A 19,653-nucleotide genomic window follows, 5' to 3' on the forward strand; every position below is an offset into this window, starting at 1 on the left:
GTGAGGCGGGAGAAGAACGATCTCCAAGATGCCAACACCAAGCTGGGCGATGAACTGAAGGACGTTCGTGCCCAGCTGTTGGATTCCGTGAAGGAGAATCAATGGCTTCAACGCGGCATATATAGTAAGTGCTTAAACGAACTTTGAAAAAAGAGTTCGGCGAGGAAGTCGACTAACAAAGTAATGTCTGTAGGTATGCTGACAGGTCGTCCTGTAGAGGAAATGCCCGGTTCTACGGGTGACCTTCTTCCCGAGCTCTCACAACTGCATGAGCGAGTTCGGTAGGTGATTCAAGGCGTCGCCCAGGCCTTGTGGGCATCCGTCTCCATGCCCGAAGGCCTTGGAGAGCTTGTAGAGAAGTTGAAGGAAGTGCGACGACGCTTTCGATTGTGGAAGATGTCGGCCTGCCGTCAAGGCGCCAGGGAGGCCTGGGCCATGGTGAAGACGCGGTACACAAAGGCTGACCCAAACCACATGGCCGAGGTCGGACCCGTAGGGCCCGATGGGAAGGAGATCCATGTGAGCTTAGTATACGTCCAAGTAGAGTTGGCCGCAAAGTATTCCCAACAGGACTGTAAACTAGACAGCCTGTTAGATGGTATTGAAGAGGAATACAATCATTCAGATTGACTATGTAATTTTCATTGACATGTGTAATGCCTTCTAGCCGGATTGTAGATCATTTGTCATGGCCGACCTTTTCGCTTCAACCTCGGGAGCTGACGGTCCGGAGTGTGTCCGAATACCCTTGCGGTTATATAAGAACTGGGGTATGCATGGAGACCAGGCGTAGGGGTCATTAGTGCTTGAACAGACAAGTGCCCAACTAGTTATGTTATATTACATGGTTAGTAAGAAACATCTTCCAGGGAGAATAGTTCCGTTAGGGGTTCCTTTCCCTGGGAGGCATGCCCTAAAGTGCATGTCCATTCTGCGAAAAGAGACGCAGGAAAAACATCTGGGGGCGTATAGATAAATAAGTGAAAGAAAAGATCATCTTTAGTTCACCGGCCGAATATTTCCTTAAAAACGCTAGCTTTCAGCTTCACCCAGTCTGAGGTACACATCCGGCTGACCCAGCAGTAACAATCGCAGAGGTGCTCCCTTTACCACCTAGCCGAACAATCGGGAGCGTATGGGTAAGCACAGGAGCCAGGCAACCCAGCTTGGCCAAAACTTAAGTCATATCGATGCATATAATGGCGAATAAAAGGTACATGCGGAAGTATGACACATGTGTTGGGCATGAAGCTCGTATAAATAAGCTTCTGTGTAAAGAAGCCCCCAGGTTTAATGAGCGCGGATAGCGCGTCACTTTATGAGCCTTTAAAGGCTATAAGAGAGAGATGAGAAGGAGAGAAATGTAAGACAGAAAGTATATATAAAATGGACAGAGGAAGGAAACGAACACAGAGTCCGGCGCTAGGCATAGAATCTTCGTAGACGGGCTGCGTTCCATGGGTTCGGCTCGAGTCGATTATCTGATGCATCTCGCAGGCGGTACACTCCACCAGTTAGGACTTGGTCGATTATGAAGGGACCTTCCCACTTAGGCTTGAGTTTGTCCTTTTTCTTGTCCGGCGGGCGTAGAACTAATTCGCCAACGTTGTAATTTTTGGCCCGTACTTCTTTGCTTTGGTATCTTCGAGCCAGCTATTGATATAATGCGGAACGGGCTTTTGCCACGTCTTGCTCTTCCTCCAAGGCGTCCAAACTGTCCTATCGATCGAGCTCGGCTTCTCTTTCTTCGTACATGCGCACTCGAGGTGAGTCATGAATTATGTCGCAGGGCAAAACTGCCTCTGCGCCGTACACCATGAAGAATGGTGTGTATCCGGTGGTGTGATTTGGCGTGGTCCGCAGCCCCCAGAGTACGGAGTCGAGCTCCTCTACCCAGTGCGTATTAGATTCCTTAAGGGACTGCACTAATCTGGGTTTGATGCCGCTCATGATAAGACCATTTGCACGTTCGACCTGGCCGTTGGTTTGTGGGTGATAGACGGAAGCATAATCGAGGTTGATGCCCATGTTTTTGCACCAGAGTTTTACCTCATCGGCCGTAAAGTTCGTGCCGTTATCAGTGATGATGCGGTGGGGGACGCTGTAACGGTGTACAACCCCGGATATAAAGTCTATCACCGGTCCGGATTCGGCCGTCTTAATAGGCTTGGTTTCTATCCATTTGGTGAACTTATCCACCATGACCAGTAAGTATTTTTTTTTGTGGGTTCTGCCTTTAAGGGGTCCAACCATGTCAAGCCCCCAGACGCGAAGGGCCAAGTGATGGGGATAGTTTGGAGGGTGGTGGGTGGCATATGGCTTTGGTTTGCAAAAAGCTGGCAATCGACGCATCGTTGGACTAAGTCCTGGGCGTCTGCCCGGGCCGTCGGCCAATAAAAGCATGTACAGAAGGCCTTGCTTACAAGGGACCGAGCTGCAATGTGATGTCCGCCGAGTCCAGCATGAATTTCCGCCAGGAGGTTCCGCCCTTCCTCTTCGGAGATGCACCTTTGAAGGACTCCGATAGTGCTTTTCTTATAAAGCTCTCCCTCATGGACTTTATAGGCTTTAGATCGCCGCACTATGCAGCGTGCCTCATTTTGGTCCTCAGGGAGTTCCTGCCTGGTAAGGTAGGCGAGGCATGGTTCTGTCCACGGGGCGATGACGGCCATTATTACATGGGCTGAAGGTGTTATTTCATTGGTAGAGCCTCCAATTATGTCAGAGTGTTCGGTGTTGGGCAGTGTGGTTGGGTCCGGGCTGTTATTGCCAGGTTCCCCTTCCCATACTACGGACGGCTTGAACAGCCTTTCCAAGAAGATGTTGGGGGGGGGACTACATCGCGTTTTGCGCCGATGCGTGCCAGGACATCTGCCGCCTGATTATTTTCCCGGGCTATATGGTGAAATTCGAGCCCTTCGAACCGAGCTGACATTTTTAGGACGGCGTTGTGATAAGCTGCCATTTTTGGATCCTTGGCATCAAAGTCTCCATTTATTTGGGATATTGCGAGGTTCGAGTCCCCGCGCACCTTTAGGCATTGAATGCCCATGGATACTGCCATCCGGAGACCGTGTAAAAGGGCCTCATATTCGGCTGCGTTGTTGGAGTCTGTGTACATTATCTGGAGTACATATTGAACTGTGTCTCCTGTGGGGGACGTTAAAACGACGCCAGCCCCTAGACCGGCCAACATTTTGGAGCCGTCGAAGTGCATGACCCAGTTTGAATATGTGCCGTACTCTTTAGGGAGTTCGGCCTCTGTCCATTCTGCGACGAAGTCGGCCAAAACTTGCGACTTGATAGCTCGCCGTGGCTTGTAAGTTATGTCAAACGGGAGGAGCTCAATCGCCCATTTTGCAATCTGGCCCGTCGCGTCGCGGTTGTTTATAATATTGTTAAGTGGCACTTCCGAGGCTACTGTTATTGAACACTCTTGAAAGTAGTGTCGCACCTTCCGGGATGCCATAAATACCGCGTACGCAATCTTTTGATAATGCGGGTACCGTGACTTGCACGGAGTAAGGACAGTGGACACGTAATAGACCGGCTTTTGAAGGGGGAATTTGTGTCCGTCCGTTTCTCGTTCGACGACGAGCACTGCGCTTACGACCTGATGGGTTGCTGCAATGTATAATAGCATTGGTTCGTCAATGTTTGGCGCGGCCAGGACTGGGTTTGTTGCCAAGATGGCTTTTATTTCGTCAAGTCCGGCCGTGGCTGCATCCGTCCACTCGAAGTGTTCGGTGCACCGAAGGAGACGGTAAAGGGGTAGGGCCTTTTCTCCTAGGCGGGAGATAAAGCGGCTTAGAGCCGCCACGCATCCGGTTAATTTTTGTATTTGTTTGAGGTCCTTCGGGATATCCAATTGTGACAGAGCTCGGATCTTGGCTGGATTTGCTTCAATTCCTCTACCGGATACAATGAATCCCAAGAGCTTTCCGGTTGGAACGCCGAAAACGCATTTTTCCGGGTTGAGCTTGATGTCGTATGTTCGGAGGTTATCGAATGTTAGCCTCAAGTCGTCTGCTAGAGATTTGACATGTCTTGTTTTAACGACCACATCATCTACGTATGCCTCCACTGTTTTGTCGATCTGGTGTAAGGGCATATTTATCCCTAAGTTTTTTGGTGATTGATGACAACGCATTTGCGGACTAATCGTGTGCCTTGAGTATTCCATACACTTTATTGCTAGGCACAAGACGATTGGGTGCCCCTCGAAGACTGATGAAGACGGCGTCTTTTCTACGTTTCTTTTTGGTGGATTTGAGTCATAGGAAAGCCGTACTATTAAGAGGGGGTCCGCGTTGGAAAGGTTTGGGTGGAATCATCACGTACACGTCTCCTTCTTGTCCCCTCCTTTTTCCTTGGAGCTTCCTCTGTTTTCTTGCCTCCCTTGTCTGGCTGCTGTGGTTGGTCGCGGTAGTACTGCTCCCAGGAAAACGGTAGTACCGTAGGCATCCGCGGTAGTACCGCGCAGTGGCGCGGTAGTACCGCAGGTGCCCACGGTAGTACCGCTCCCCTGGAGCCGCACTACCGCTGCCCACCAGGCTAGTGCCGCCCCTTTGCGGTAGTAGGGGCGGATGTAATTTTTTACATCCGCACCTACCGCGGTAGTACCGCTTTCGCCGAGCGGTAGTACCGCGCTATACAGTCAGGCAGTAGTATCGCCCCTCGGCAGTACTACCGCGTCGGGTTTTTGCTACTTCCGTTTCTTTGCGGAAGTAGGCACGGAAGTTCCCTTCCCCCTGGCTGGGGTGTTTGCCTTGCGGTAGTACCGCATGGGGGGCGCGGTAGTACCGCGCGTGCGGAAGTACCGCCCCCAGCTCCTGCGCGTCTGTTTATCTTTTCTGTTGCTGGGGTTGCGGCAGTACCGTGGGTCGGTACGGTAGTACCGCACAGCCATGCGGTAGTAGTACCGCTTGGTTGCAAGTAGTAGTACCGCGCGCCCTTGCGATAGTACCGCTGGCCAGGCGCGGTAGTACCGCTGGCCGCGGGCTGGTTGGTGGGTAACGGTTGGATCCTTTTCCCACACTATATAAGGGGTCCCCTTCTTCCCCGTTGACTTATCTCTTCCACCCCCAAGCTCCATTATTGCTCTAAGCTCCATTTTCGCCCATCTCCCTCCCTAGCCGACCAAACTTGTTGATTTGCTCGGGAGTGGTTGAGAAGGCCTCGATCTACACTTCCACCAAGAGATATTTGATTCCCCCCACTAATCCCTTGCGGATCTTGTTACTCTTGGGTGTTTGAGCATCCTAGACGGTTGAGGTCACCGCGAAGCCATAGTCCATTGTGGTGAAGCTTCGTGGTGTCGTTGGGAGCCTCCAATTGAGTTGTGGAGATTGCCCCAACCTAGTTTGTAAAGGCTCGGTCGCCGCCTCCAAGGGCACCAATAGTGGAATCATGGCATCTCGCACTGTGTGAGGGCGTGAGGAGAATACGATGGCCCTAGTGGCTTCTTGGGAGCATTGTGCCTCCACACCGCTCCAACGGAGACGTACTTCCTCTCAAAGGGAAGGAACTTCGGCAACACATCCTCGTCTCCACCGTCTCCACTCTTGGTTATCTCGTGCCTTTACTTGTGCAAGCTTATTTGTTTCATATATCTTGCTTGCTTGCGTTCCTATCCTTGTTGCATCATATAGATTGCTCACCTAGTTGCATATCTAGACAACCTACTTTGATGCAAAGTTTAAATTGTTAAAGAAAAGCTAAAAATTGTTAGTTGCCTATTCACCCCCCTCTAGTCAACCATATCGATCCTTTCAATTGGTATCAGAGCGTCGTCAAGGACTTTACCGTTCAAAGAATATGGTTGATACCGTAGACGGTGTGGAGGAACACTCCGGTGTGAATCCAACCTCGTCTACGGGCGATGGGGGAACCTCGGTGTCTCATGAGGAGTTCAATGTGGCCTTGGAGACATTGAAAACCTCCATGACGACCGAAGTTGAAAGCATGTTTACTAAATTTCTTGAGGGGCTTAAACTATCCACCGCACCGTTGAAAGTGGGTGACCCCGCCGACAAGGTGACAGATGCTATCCCCGACATGGGGGAAGCTAGTAGTGAAAAGGCTCCTTCTTCTAGTGGTAAGAATGGCACCGGCATCTTTGCCCATGTGGAACCACCACTTGTTTATGGTGGACCGGTTCCTTCCACTCATTTGAATCATGTCGGTCCTCCCCCTAAGATTGTGAAAAATGAGGACTTTGATTCTTGGGTTTACTGCTTTAAACGTCATTTAAATCATGTGAACACTAACCTTTGGAGAATCATTGAAGAAGGTTCCTATCCGCATGATCCAAGAAACTTCACTCCTCGAGAAGCCGCGGACAATCAATTCAATGAGAATGCTCTCTTCATCATTCAAGATGCAATTCCACCCGAAGACCTACCTCATCTTCGTCCCTTCGCCTTGGCCAAAGATGCATGGCATTGTGTTGTTTCTCTCTACCGGGGAAGCGCAAGCATTCAATGCTCCAACTATGAAGTGGTGCAAGATGAGGCCGATGAGTTTGCAATGAAAGAAGATGAAGAACCTCGTGAGCTTTATTGGAGAGTAACCGAAGTCGTGGTCTCACTACGAGATCCCGGGAGCAAGGACACGGATGACAATTGGATCAAGCGCAAATTCCTCAAGGCAATGATGCCCTATCACAAGGCCATGTCCTCCGTCATTCGTCAAAGACCGGACTTCCACACTTTGAACTCAAGCGAAGTGTTGGATGAGTTTGTGGCCATGAACATTTTGGACAAGACCGCCGACAATGCGGTGCTTCATTCTCAAAGGGCAAAGAAGCCTAACCTTGCATTGAAAGCCAAGCTCACCATTGAAGAAGAAGAAGAGGAAGAAGAGGAGAGCAACCCCGAAGATATGAAGTATGCGTATCATGAACACATGGAACTTGCTTCAAGGCAATTTTGGAGCAAGAAAAACTCGAGGCCAAACTTTAGCAAAAACAACTCAAGTGGCACGAAGAGCAAGCAACGTGTAAGGACTTGCTACAATTGTGGCAACGTGAGTCATTTTGTTGCGGAGTGCCCGTATGAGAAGAGGGAAGACAATGGTGGCAAGCTCATCCGAAAGGACAAGGCCAAGTCGTTCCCCAACAAGAGCAACTTCACCAACAAGACTCCTCCCAAGGCATTGGTGGTACAAGAAGAGTACAATGAGGATGATGACGATGATGAAAGTGATGAGTCGGTTGCCATGGCCTTCGTTGCCATTGCGATGACTCCATGGGTGTCTCTCTTCGACTCACCCAATGAGAGCATCACCGCCAAGTGCCTCATGGCTAAAGCCACCAACAAGGTAACCTCCAACATCAAAACTACCATCATTAATCATCCTTCTTCGACGGATAGCATTAATGAACTTGAGGAAGCTAATGTGGAGGCTAATGAGTTTGAGGCCTTTATGGGCAAACTCAAGGGAAAATCCAAGAAGAACTTTGTTGCTCTCTTGGAACAACTTGGTGAAGCCAATGACATGATCGAGGCTCACAAAAACACCATCACTAAGATGGAAGGGCATAGTCATGACTATGCCGATGAGATTTCGGATCTTTCCAATGCTCTTGAGGAAGAGCGTGGTCTTCGTTTGGCTCTTGAGGAGTCACACAACGTTGATCACGCTAAGTTAAAGAAAGATTATGATCATGTCCTCATTGTTTCTCATGTGCTAAACTCCGATAAGGCCGAACTTGAGGTCGATTTTGCTAGACTCAAAGAGGAGTTTGATCTACTTGACAAGGCTCACAAGGTCTTGAAGGGTGCTCATGCTAGCCTCAAAGAGTCGCATGATCAACTTCAAGTAAAGCTAACCAAGGAAAAAGCCACTTTCCCTCGTATGATGTTAATTGATAATGCAAATGCTACTAACCCGTGTTATGAGCATGTGCATCTCATTGAGGAGAATGCTAAGCTAAAGGGGCAACTTGAGAGAGGTCTTGCGACTTGCATACAAGGCAAGAAGAACCTCAACGATCTCTTGATCAACCAAAAGGGAGTTGTGGCCAAGGAAGGGGTTGGGTACGTGCCCGACTCCAAGAACAAGAAGAAGAATGACAAGACCAAACGACCTCCTCCTCTCATGCAAACCTTTGTGAAGGAGGGAAAGAGTGACTCTGAGGAGAAGAAGAAGAACATTGCAAAGGGCGGCAATGTCAAGAAGGGCAATGCCACCCCTCCCATCAAAGCCGGTGATTTTAATCCTTCTTATGCATTATGCCGTGCTAGTGATGGGCATGTTTATGCCAAATTTGTTGGTTCTCTTCATGAATACATTGAATGGTCTATTTGGGTTCCAAAGACCCTTGTTCCTAACATCAAAGGACCCATTACAAAATGGGTACCTAAAACCAAGCATTGATCTCTTGTAGGTGTTTGCTTCCGGTGGGGGGTCATGGTTGCTTGATAGCGGAGCTACAAATCATATGACCGGAATCAAGGACTTGGTGGTGGACGTGCACAAGGTTCCATCTATGCCCACCAATGTCGAGTGGGGTGACACCTCATCTTCTAAGGTATTGGGACTTGGCAAGGTGGTCATCTCTCATGATCTCACGATCGAGAAGGTCATGCTTGTTGAGTCCCTTGCATACAATTTACTTTTCGTTCGTCAACTTGCAATCATGGGCTTTGCCACTTTCTTTGATATCGATACCGTGGCCCTCTTGTGGAGCAAGACTCTTAAAGTAGCCTTTGTTGGGCATGTCGAGAACGGTCTATATGTGATTAACTTTTCGGAGCGACCCACTAAGACCGCTACGTGCCTAATGGCTAAAGTTGATGTGGGATGGCTTTGGCATCGGCGGTTAGCCCACGTCAATATGAGATCTTTGCAAAGTCTCCTCAAGGGGGACCATGTCCGTGGACTAACGAATGTTAGTTTTGCTAAAGATCGTGCTTGCAGTGCGTGTATCGAAGGAAAGCTACATGAGAAGGCTCACCCTCCCACGACTATCATTTATTCAAAGAGGCCTTTGGAGCTCCTTCACATTGATCTCTTTGGGCCTCCATCCTTCGATAGTCTTGGAGGTAGGAAGTATTGCTTGGTGATTGTGGATGACTACTCAAGGTACACGTGGGTGTATTTCTTCAAGAGGAAGAGAGAGACCCAACAAACCGTCATTGACTTTGCAAATGAAGCACAACGTCAATACAATGCAAAGATCTTGACAATAAGAAGTGACAATGGCACTGAGTTCAAGAACTACACCTTGGATGAGTTTCTTAGTGATGAGGGGATCAAGCATCAATATTCCGCACCTTACACCCCTCAACAAAACGGTGTTGCGGAGAGGAATAACCGGACGTTGATGGATGCGGCAAGGACCATGATGGCGGAGTTCAAGTCTCCGTACAAATTTTGGGCCGAAGCCATCAACACCGCGTGTCATGCATCCAATCGGCTCTACCTCCGCAAGGGCTTGAACAAGACTCCATATGAGATACTCACCGGTAACAAGCCCAACCTCAAGTACTTCCGGGTGTTCAGGTGTAAGTGTTTCATTCTCAAGAAAGGTGTTTGGTTGTCTAAATTTGAGGCTAGAGCTTATGAGGGCATATTTGTTGGTTATGCTACAAACTCTCATGCTTACCGTGTCCTCAATAAATCCACGGGACTTATTGAGGAGACGTGTAACGTGGAGTTTGATGAGAATAATGGCTCCCAAGTGGAGCAAAGTGGCACTTGTGATGTAGGTGATGAAATTCCTCCCCAAGCCATAAGAAGAATGGGTGTTGGCTTTATGCTACCCATTGAGGAACCCCTTGTGGCCGAAGGACAAGGACAAAGCTCCACTCAAGCGGAGCCATCACCAACCCAAGGCCCACACGCTTCCGAAGAACAACATGAAGGCCCTTATCCTCAAGAACATGACCAAGGGCAAGATCGCGCTCAAGACGGTGTTGACACATCAAGTGATGCCCAAGGTCAAGTTCTCTCCTCCGAGCGAGTTCAAGAACAAGAACAAGCTCAAGATGACGCTCAAGATGATCAAGTGACCACTCCTCGTCTCACCCCCGAGGAGGAATTAGAGCGTCGTGCCGACAAGGTTGCTTCCAAGCTCTCCACCAAGGATCATCTCATGACAAATGTGCTTGGAAGCTTACGAAAGGGGGTAAGCACTCGTAGACAATTAGCAAATTATTGTGAGCATCACGCGTTTGTCTCTTGTGTGGAACCCCACAAGGTCTATGAGGCGCTAGAAGATCCAGATTGGCTCAATGCCATGCATGAAGAACTCAACAACTTTGAGTGCAACAAAGTGTGGAGATTGGTGCCAAGACCGAAGGGGAACCACAATGTCATCGGAACCAAGTGGATATTTAAGAACAAGAAAGATGCCCATGGGATTATCATTCGCAACAAGGCTCATTTGGTAGCACAAGGCTACTCCCAAGTCGAGGGTATCGACTACGGTGACCTTTTCTCCCGTTGCTCGTCTTGAATCTATTCGCATGTTGATTGCCTATGCTTCTCATCATAACTTTAAGTTACAACAAATGGATGTGAAGAGTGCTTTTCTTAATGGTCCCATTAATGAATTGGTTTATGTCAAGCAACCCCCCGGGTTCGAGGATCCCTACTTTCCCGATCATGTGTATCAACTCGGTAAGGCACTCTATGGCCTTAAACAAGCCCCACGTGCATGGTATGACCACCTTACCGAGTTGTTACAAGACCGTGGTTTCGAAGTTGGGCTAATCGACCCCACTCTTTTTACTAAGAAGGTCAAAGGGGAGTTGTTTGTGTGCCAATTATATGTTGATGATATTATCTTTGGTTCCCCTAACAAAGCTTTCAATGAGGAATTTGCCGCTCTCATGACCTCAAAGTTCGAGATGTCTTCCATGGGAGAGTTGAAGTTCTTTCTAGGGTTCGAAGTGAAGCAAAGAAGAGAAGGAACCTTCATCAATCAAGCCAAATATACTCAAGACATGCTCAAAAGATTCAAGCTAAGTGATGTCAAGCCGGCTTCCACTCCCATGCCCACCAAGTGCCAACCTGACATAGATCCTAATGGTAAAGCAGTGGATCAAAAGGTATATCACTCCATGATAGGTTCCTTGCTTTACCTTTGTGCATCTAGACCGGATATCATGTTGAGTGTGGGAATTTGTGCACGTTTTCAAGCTGCACCTAAGGAAAGTCACTATGTGGCGGTCAAACGAATCTTTCGATATTTGGCTCATACCCCAAACTTTGGCCTATGGTACCCAAGAGGAGAAAACTTCAAGCTTGTAAGGTATTCGGATTCCGATTGGGCGGGAGACAAAGTGGATAGGAAGTCCACTTCCGGAGGGTGCCAATTTCTTGGTTGCTCTTTGGTAAGTTGGTCTTCCAAAAAGCAAAGTTGTGTGTCTCTCTCATCCACCGAAGCGGAGTATGTGGCGGCCGGTAGTTGTTGTGCACAACTCTTATGGATGAGGCAAACTTTAAAGGATTACGGTGTCATTTGTGACAAAGTGCCTCTTTGGTGTGACAATGAAAGTGCCATCAAGATCTCTCTCAACCCAGTGCAACACTTCAAGACGAAGCATATTGAGATTCGGTATCACTTCATCCGGGATCACATTAGGCGAGGAGAGATCGAGCTCAACTATGTCAACACTCATGATAACCTTGCAGATATCTTCACGAAGCCCTTGGATGAAGCAAGATTTCGTGAGTTAAGGCATGAGCTAAATATCATTGATTCGAGCAATGTTGCTTGAACCCTTGCACACCCCACCATACTCAACGTGTTGTCCTGTTTAGATGTAGGCATAGACATAGGGGGAGTGATGTTCTCTCAATGAACTCTCCCTCCCCCCATTATGCATAAATCGATCAAGTCTTTCACATTAGCCATGTTTGATGGTACTTGTGCTTCAAAGACGAGTTTTGGTCATGGACCCAAGGATAATTCTTCGCGGTGCCATACCAATTGACTCAAACATAGGTGGCTAATGAAGGAAATATGCCCTAGAGGCAATAATAAAGTTATTATTTATTTCCTTATTTCATGATAAATGTTTATTATTCATGCTAGAATTGTATTAACCGGAAACATAATACATGTGTGAATACATAGACAAATAGAGTGTCACTAGTATGCCTCTACTTGACTAGCTCGTTAATCAAAGATGGTTATGTTTCCTAACCATAGACAAAGAGTTGTTATTTGATTAACGGGATCACATCATTAGGAGAATGATGTGATTGACTTGACCCATTCCGTTAGCTTAGCACTCGATCGTTTAGTATGTTGCTATTGCTTTCTTCATGACTTATACATGTTCCTATGACTATGAGATTATGCAACTCCCGTTTACCGGAGGAACACTTTGTGTGCTACCAAACGTCACAACGTAACTGGGTGATTATAAAGGAGCTCTACAGGTGTCTCCGAAGGTACATGTTGGGTTGGCGTATTTCGAGATTAGGATTTGTCACTCCGATTGTCGGAGAGGTATCTCTGGGCCCTCTCGGTAATGCACATGACATAAGCCTTGCAAGCATTGCAACTAATGAGTTAGTTGTGAGATGATGTATTACGGAATGAGTAAAGAGACTTGCTGGTAACGATATTGAACTAGGTATTGAGATACCGACGATCGAATCTTGGGCAAGTAACATACCGATGACAAAGGGAACAACGTATGTTGTTATGCGGTCTGACCGATAAAGATCTTCGTAGAATATGTAGGAGCCAATATGAGCATCCAGGTTTCGCTATTGGTCATTGACCGGAGACGTGTCTCGGTCATGTCTACATTGTTCTCGAACCCGTAGGGTCCGCACGCTCGATGACAGTTATATTATGAGTTTATGAGTTTTGATGTACCGAAGGAGTTCGGAGTCCCGGATGAGATCGGGGATATGACGAGGAGTCTTGAAATGGTCAAGATGTAAAGATCGATATATTGGACGACTATATTCGGACATCGGAAAGGTTCCGAGTGGTTCGGGTATTTTTCGGAGTACCGGGGAGTTACGGGAATACGGGAGAAGAAGTATATGGGCCTTATTGGGCTTTAGGGGAGAGGGAGAGGCAGGCCGCTCGCCCCCCCCCCCCCCCCCCCCCCCCCCCCCCCCAAGGCCTAGTCCGAATTGGACTAGGGGGAGGGGCTGCGCCCCCTCCTTCCTTCTCTTCCCTCTTCCCCTTACTTGTCTCCTACTCCTACTACATGGAAGGACTCCTAGTTGGACTAGGAAAGGGGGAATTCTACTCCCGGTGGGAGTAGGACTCCCCTAGGGCGCGCCATAGAGAGGGCCGGCCCTCCCCTCCTCCACTCCTTTATATACGGGGGCAGGGGCACCCCATAGACACACAAGTTGATCCACGTGATCGTTTTCTTAGCCGTGTGCGGTGCCCCCTTCCACCATAATCCTCAATAAAATTGTAGCGGTGCTTAGGCGAAGCCCTGCTACGGTAGAACATCAAGATCGTCACCACGCCGTCGTGCTGACGGAACTCTTCCCCGACACTTTGCTGGATCGGAGTCCGGGGATCGTCATCGAGCTGAACGTGTGCTAAAACTCGGAGGTGCCGTAGTTTCGGTGCTTGATCGGTCGGGCCGTGAAGACGTACGACTACATCAACCGCGTTGTGCTAACGCTTCCGCTGTCGGTCTACAAGGGTACGTAGATCACACTCTCCCCTCTCGTTGCTATGCATCACCATGATCTTGCGTGTGCGTAGGAAATTTTTGAAATTACTACGTTCCCCAACAGCTACGGCCACCGCCCTCTCTTTGGAGAGGTGGTTTCTCGTGGTTGTTTCGTTTTTTGTGTGCCTTCCTGGCTTTGTGTGTTGCGTGGTCTTGTGGTGTCGTGTTGGCTCGGAGTGTTTGTGCAAAGACCCATTTTTTCGTGTGCTCGAAACGTGCGTCTTCTTGAGCTCACGGTACTACCGCGGCTGGCCGCGGTACTACCGCTTTGGGAGGCCCGGTACTACCGCGCCACAGCACGGTACTACCGCTCAGGTGTGGTACTTTGGAAGTACCGCGCCGGGCGGTACTACCGCGTTGGGGCACGGTACTACCACGCCGTCGAGGGAGTGTGGGGGTTATGACTTGGGCAGGGGAGTTCCAACTCCCCATACCCATTCATTTGTCTCTCTCCCCATGTCTCTCTCTCTCGCTCAAGAACGGTGCCGGAGGCCCTCGCCGGATCTCCATCTCCGGCCACTCTCCTCGGATTCCGGCCGGTGGGATCGTTCCCCACCACTTCCTCTTGCCATGGACCAAGGTTTTTCCCCAAATCCCTCTTTTTCTTGGCTGTTCTCTTGCTTCTAGGTTTTTGGGGAGAAACTTGTTGTTCTTGAGATTTTAGGCCAAATCTATGCAAGAGTAGGATGTAGGAGAGTCGTGATGCGTAGGAATCATACTTGATATGCTGTCTTGTGGTAGCTTTGTCCAACCGTAGTACCGCCGTGGTTTCGTGGGCTTTTCTCAGATTTGAACCTGTTCAAATCTGACGCGGTGCGATACTACCGTGTCTGATGTGCGGTACTACCGCTCTTGCGGTACTACCGCCCGTCAAGTGCGGTACTACCATGCTAGCTCGTGTGGTACTATCGCTCAACAGACGCGGTACTACCGCGCTAGCCGAGGCGCTAAGGTCGTACTACCGCTCCTAGACCCGGTACTACCGTGACCTTGCACGGTACTACCGCGTCTAAGAGCGGTACTACTATCTTAGCTTCGCAGCACTTGGCAGTACTACCGTAGGGATCAAATCTCTCTCTAGGCATTTATCATGTGTTCTTTCTGCTTGTTTCTCTTGCTTTGTTGTGGTCTTTGCATTAATCCCTCTTGGCTGTTGTGGGTGTTTTGCGTTTTTGTGTCTCAGGTGGTGGCTCTCGCCGTTCCAATCCCAGTCGTGACACTGGCTCCAAGCGTCTGCGCAACCCCCAAGATGAAGCCCAGAGGGCTCCAATGCCCCCAAGCGCAATGTCAAGACCACTGTCAGCAAGCAAAAGGAACCTGCTAAGGGCATGGACGAGATTTCTGTCTCTGAGTATGTCGAACGCCGGAGGATCAATCCCTATGTGACTCCTCGGGCTGTGCTCAGAGGCACTGAGATGTTCTGGAACAAGCAACAGGTTCTCATCTATCTGGATGTGATCAAGAGCAAGCAAAATACCTTCGTGGAGGTCAAGTGGATAGACATGCATCACATGCGGAAGGACAAGTTTCGCGACTATTTTGGAGAGGCTCTGGACTTGGTGGAGCAGTTTGCTATTGAGCCGGTGATCTCTTTTCACCATGACTATGACCCTGAGCTCATCTGTCAGTTCTTTGCCTCAGTGTACTTTCATCTCGGGGAGGAGCGGAGGATGACCTGGATGACCAATGGCCGTCAGCTGTCTGCTACATGGAAAGAGTTCATGGATCTGCTGCACATTCCCGATGACGGACTTCACACCCCCGTTGGTGTTCGCCCCCATGCCAACTCTGAGTCTGCCAACAAGAACCTGCTTCAGCCTTTCCTTGTTGAGAAGGTACTCCCCAATGGCAAGTCAACTTGGGTGTTAAACTCCTTTCTGGATATCATGCATCGCATCTTCCGCAACACTCTGTTCCCACGCATTGGCGACAAGGACAAGGTCCATGCATATCTAGTGGACATGTTGCTCATGTGTGCAGAGGCACATTCTTCTCAGACTCAGCCACTTGATGTCTCACACATCATGTGGTGTGAGCTTCGATTTGCGGTGTTCACTCGCAAGGTACCTATCTATGGACCGTACCTGTTTCTGCTGCTCTCCACCACTTGGGAGAAGATGTACCCGGGTGATGGGTTCCTTGCTCCAGACTGGATTCGCCATGAGTCCATCAGCCTCCGCGTCAAGCCCAACTGGGCCAACACCACTACCCGTGCTGAGGCCTCTTCTGCTAGGAGGGCTGCTGGTGAGGAGGCGGCTGCTGCTGAGAATGTTGCTGAGGACCGTGCTGCTAGGTCCACCACTCCTTCCTTTGAGCCGTCATGGGCCAAGAAGCTAAAGGACAAGATGAAGATTCTCTTCTGCATGCAGGCAAAGGGACGGTACAGGGCTCACGTGGCATACAAGGAGAGTCGCTGCCATGACAAGAAGGTTATGAGGCTCTTTGGAGAGGATGTGTCTAGCTTGTCTGAGGACATCATCACACCTGAGGCTGCCTGGATGTCAAAGCAGGGATACAAGTGGACCAGTTCAGAGGATGACTTCGAGGAGACTATCCCCGCCGCTGAGTCTGACGAGGAGCACGAGGAGCAGTGGGACGACTTCTCTGCCTGAGCCACCCCGTGTGTGTAGGTGTCCTCTCTGCCTTTTTGGCGTCTCGATGCCAAAGGGGGAGAGAGTGTAGGGATTTGCGTTGTGTCGTGCTTGGTGCGTTTATTTGCTTTGTCTTTTGGACCTCGTTTGTGCTTGTTTGCTCTTGTTTGGTTTGTGCTTTCGAGACCTTTCCACATATGGTGTAAGACATATGCACTTTATCTATCGTAGTTAACTTATGTGTGTGCTATCTTGTCTAGTGATAGATATGCCTTGTCTCCATAATATAGGGGGAGCTTTGATCCTAGTATTCGTGTGCCGTGCAGTCCAAAGCACTCATCTAGGTGGCACACATCTAGGGGGAGCCCGTCTATATTCTAGAGAGGAGGGGTTTGCATTTACTTAATTTTATTTTCCTTGTGCAAATCCCGTATTGTCATCAATCCACCAAAAAGGGGGAGATTGTAAGGGCATATTTATCCCTAAGTGTTTTGGTGATTGATGACAACGCATTTGCGGACTAATCGTGTGCCTTGAGTATTCCAGACACTTCATTGCTAGGCACAAGACGATTGGGTGCCCCTCGAAGAATGATGAAGACGGCGTCTTTTCTACGTTTCTTTTTGGTGGATTTGAGTCGTAGGAAAGCTGTACTATTAAGAGGGGGTCTGCGTTGGAAAGGTTTGGGTGGAATCATCACGTACATGTCTCCTTCTTGTCCCCTCCTTTTTCCTTGGAGCTTCCTCCGTTTTCTTGCCTCCCTTGTCTGGCTGCTGTGGTTGGTCGCGGTAGTACTACTCCCAGGAAAACGGTAGTACCGTAGGCATCCGAGGTAGTACCGTGCGGTGGCGCGGTAGTACCGCAGGTGCCCGCGGTAGTACCGCTCCCCTGGAGCCGCACTACCGCTGCCCACCAGGCTAGTGCCGCCCCTTTGCGGTAGTAGGGGCGGATGTAATTTTTTACATCCGCACCTATTGCGGTAGTACCGCTTTCGCCGAGCGGTAGTACCGCGCTATACAGTCAGGCAGTAGTACCGCCCCTCGGCAGTACTACTGCGTCGGGTTTTTGCTACTTCCGTTTCTTTGCGGAAGTAGGCACGGAAGTTCCCTTCCCCCTGGCTGGGGTGTTTGCCTTGCGGTAGTACCGCGCGTGCGGAAGTACCGCGTGTGTGGAAGTACCGCCCGCAGCTCCTGCGCGTCTGTTTATCTTTTCTGTTGCTAGGGTTGCAGCAGTACCGTGGGTCGGTACGGTAGTACCGCACAGCCGTGCGGTAATACCGCTTGGTTGCAAGTAGTAGTACCGCGCGCCCTTGCGGTAGTACTGCTGGCCGCGGGCTGGTTGGTGGGTAACGGTTGGATCCTTTTCCCACACTATATAAGGGGTCCCCTTCTTCCCGTTGACTTATCTCTTCCACCCCCAAGCTCCATTATTGCTCTAAGCTCCATTTTCGCCCAATCTCCCTCCCTAGCCGACCAAACTTGTTGATTTGCTTGGGAGTGGTTGAGAAGGCCTCGATCTACACTTTCACCAAGAGATATTTGATTCCCCCCACTAATCCCTTGCGGATCTTGTTACTCTTGGGTGTTTGAGCATCCTAGACGGTTGAGGTCACCGCGAAGCCATAGTCCATTGTGGTGAAGCTTCGTGGTGTCGTTGGGAGCCTCCAATTGAGTTGTGGAGATTGCCCCAACCTAGTTTGTAAAGGCTCGGTCACCGCCTCCAAGGGCACCAATAGTGGAATCACGGCATCTTGCATTATGTGAGGGCGTGAGGAGAATACGGTGGCCCTAGTGGCTTCTTGGGGAGCATTGTGCCTCCACACCGCTCCAACGGAGACGTACTTCCTCTCAAAGGGAAGAAACTTTGGCAACACATCCTCGTCTCCATCGTCTCCACTCTTGGTTATCTCGTGCCTTTACTTGTGCAAACTTATTTGTTTCATATATCTTGCTTGCTTGCGTTCCTATCCTTGTTGCATCATATAGGTTGCTCACCTAGTTGCATATCTAGACAACCTACTTTGATGCAAAGTTTAAATTGTTAAAAAAAAGCTAAAAATTGTTAGTTGCCTATTCACCCCCCCTCTAGTCAACCATATCGATCCTTTCATCTGGTTTGCCAGACATGTCTGAATCATGCGCTGATATGTTGCGCCGGCGTTTTTGAGCCCGAAGGGCATTGTGTTGAAGCAGAATGGGCCGTATGGTGTGATGAATGCCGTTGCGGCTTGGTCTGACTCTGCCATCTTTATTTGATGGTAGCCGGAGTATGCGTCGAGGAAACACAACGAATCGTGTCCTGCGGTAGCGTCGATAATTTGATCGATGCGGGGGAGAGGGAAGGTATCTTTTGGGCAAGCCTTGTTAAGGTCTTTGAAATCAACGCACAGACGCCAGGTTTTGTCCTTCTTTGGTACCATCACCAGGTTTGCTAGCCAGTCCGGATGTTTTATATCTTTGATGAATCCGTCCTCCAATAGCTTGGCTAGTTCCTCTCCCATGGCCTATCTCTTAGGTTCGGAAAAACGCCGAAGAGCCTGTTTGACTGGCTTGAATCCTTTTAGGATATTTAAGCTGTGTTCGGCCAGCCTGCGTGGGATTCCTGGCATGTCTGAAGGGTGCCAGGCGAAAATGCCCCAGTTCTCTCGTAGGAACTCTCGCAGTGCAGCGTCTACATCAGGGTTTAACTGTGCCCCGATGGAAGCTGTTTTATTGGGGTCCGTTGGATGGACCTGGAATTTGACTATTTCGTCCGCCGGTTTAATGGAGGTGGACTTGGATCTTTTATCAAGTAGCACACCGTCCCTATTTACCGTGGAGCGCAGCGCAGTCAGTTCCTCAGCCGCTAGGGCTTCGGATAGCGCCTCGAGCGCCAGTGCGGCTGTCTTGTTTTCGGCGCGGAGTGCTATGTCCGGATCACTAACGAGAGTGATGATTCCGTTAGGCCCGGGCATCTTGAACTTCATGTACCCGTAATGGGATATTGCTTAGAAGACTCTAAACGCTTCCCGCCCTAGCAGAGCGTGATATCCGCTACTGAATGGGGCCACCTGGAATGTGACCTCTTCGGACCTGTAATTATCCGGCGTGCCGAACACCACATCTAGTGTGATTTTTCCTGTACAACGCGCTTCCTGACTGGGGATTATTCCTCTAAAGGTTGTGCTGCTTCGCTCAATGCGGCTCCAGTCTATTTCCATTTTTTGAAGGGTTTCCTCATAAATGAGGTTCAATTCGCTGTCGCCATCCATGAGTACCTTGGTAAGACGAAAGCCGTCCACTATTGGACTGAGGACCAATGCGGCTGGTGCTCGGGTTGTTCGGAATTTAGGTTCATCACTGGCGTTAAAAGTAATAGCCGTGTCACTCCATGGGTTTATTGTTGCTACTTGGTAG

Source organism: Triticum urartu, chromosome 5 (genome assembly GCF_003073215.2).
Source record: "Triticum urartu cultivar G1812 chromosome 5, Tu2.1, whole genome shotgun sequence".
Lineage (NCBI taxonomy): Eukaryota > Viridiplantae > Streptophyta > Magnoliopsida > Poales > Poaceae > Triticum > Triticum urartu.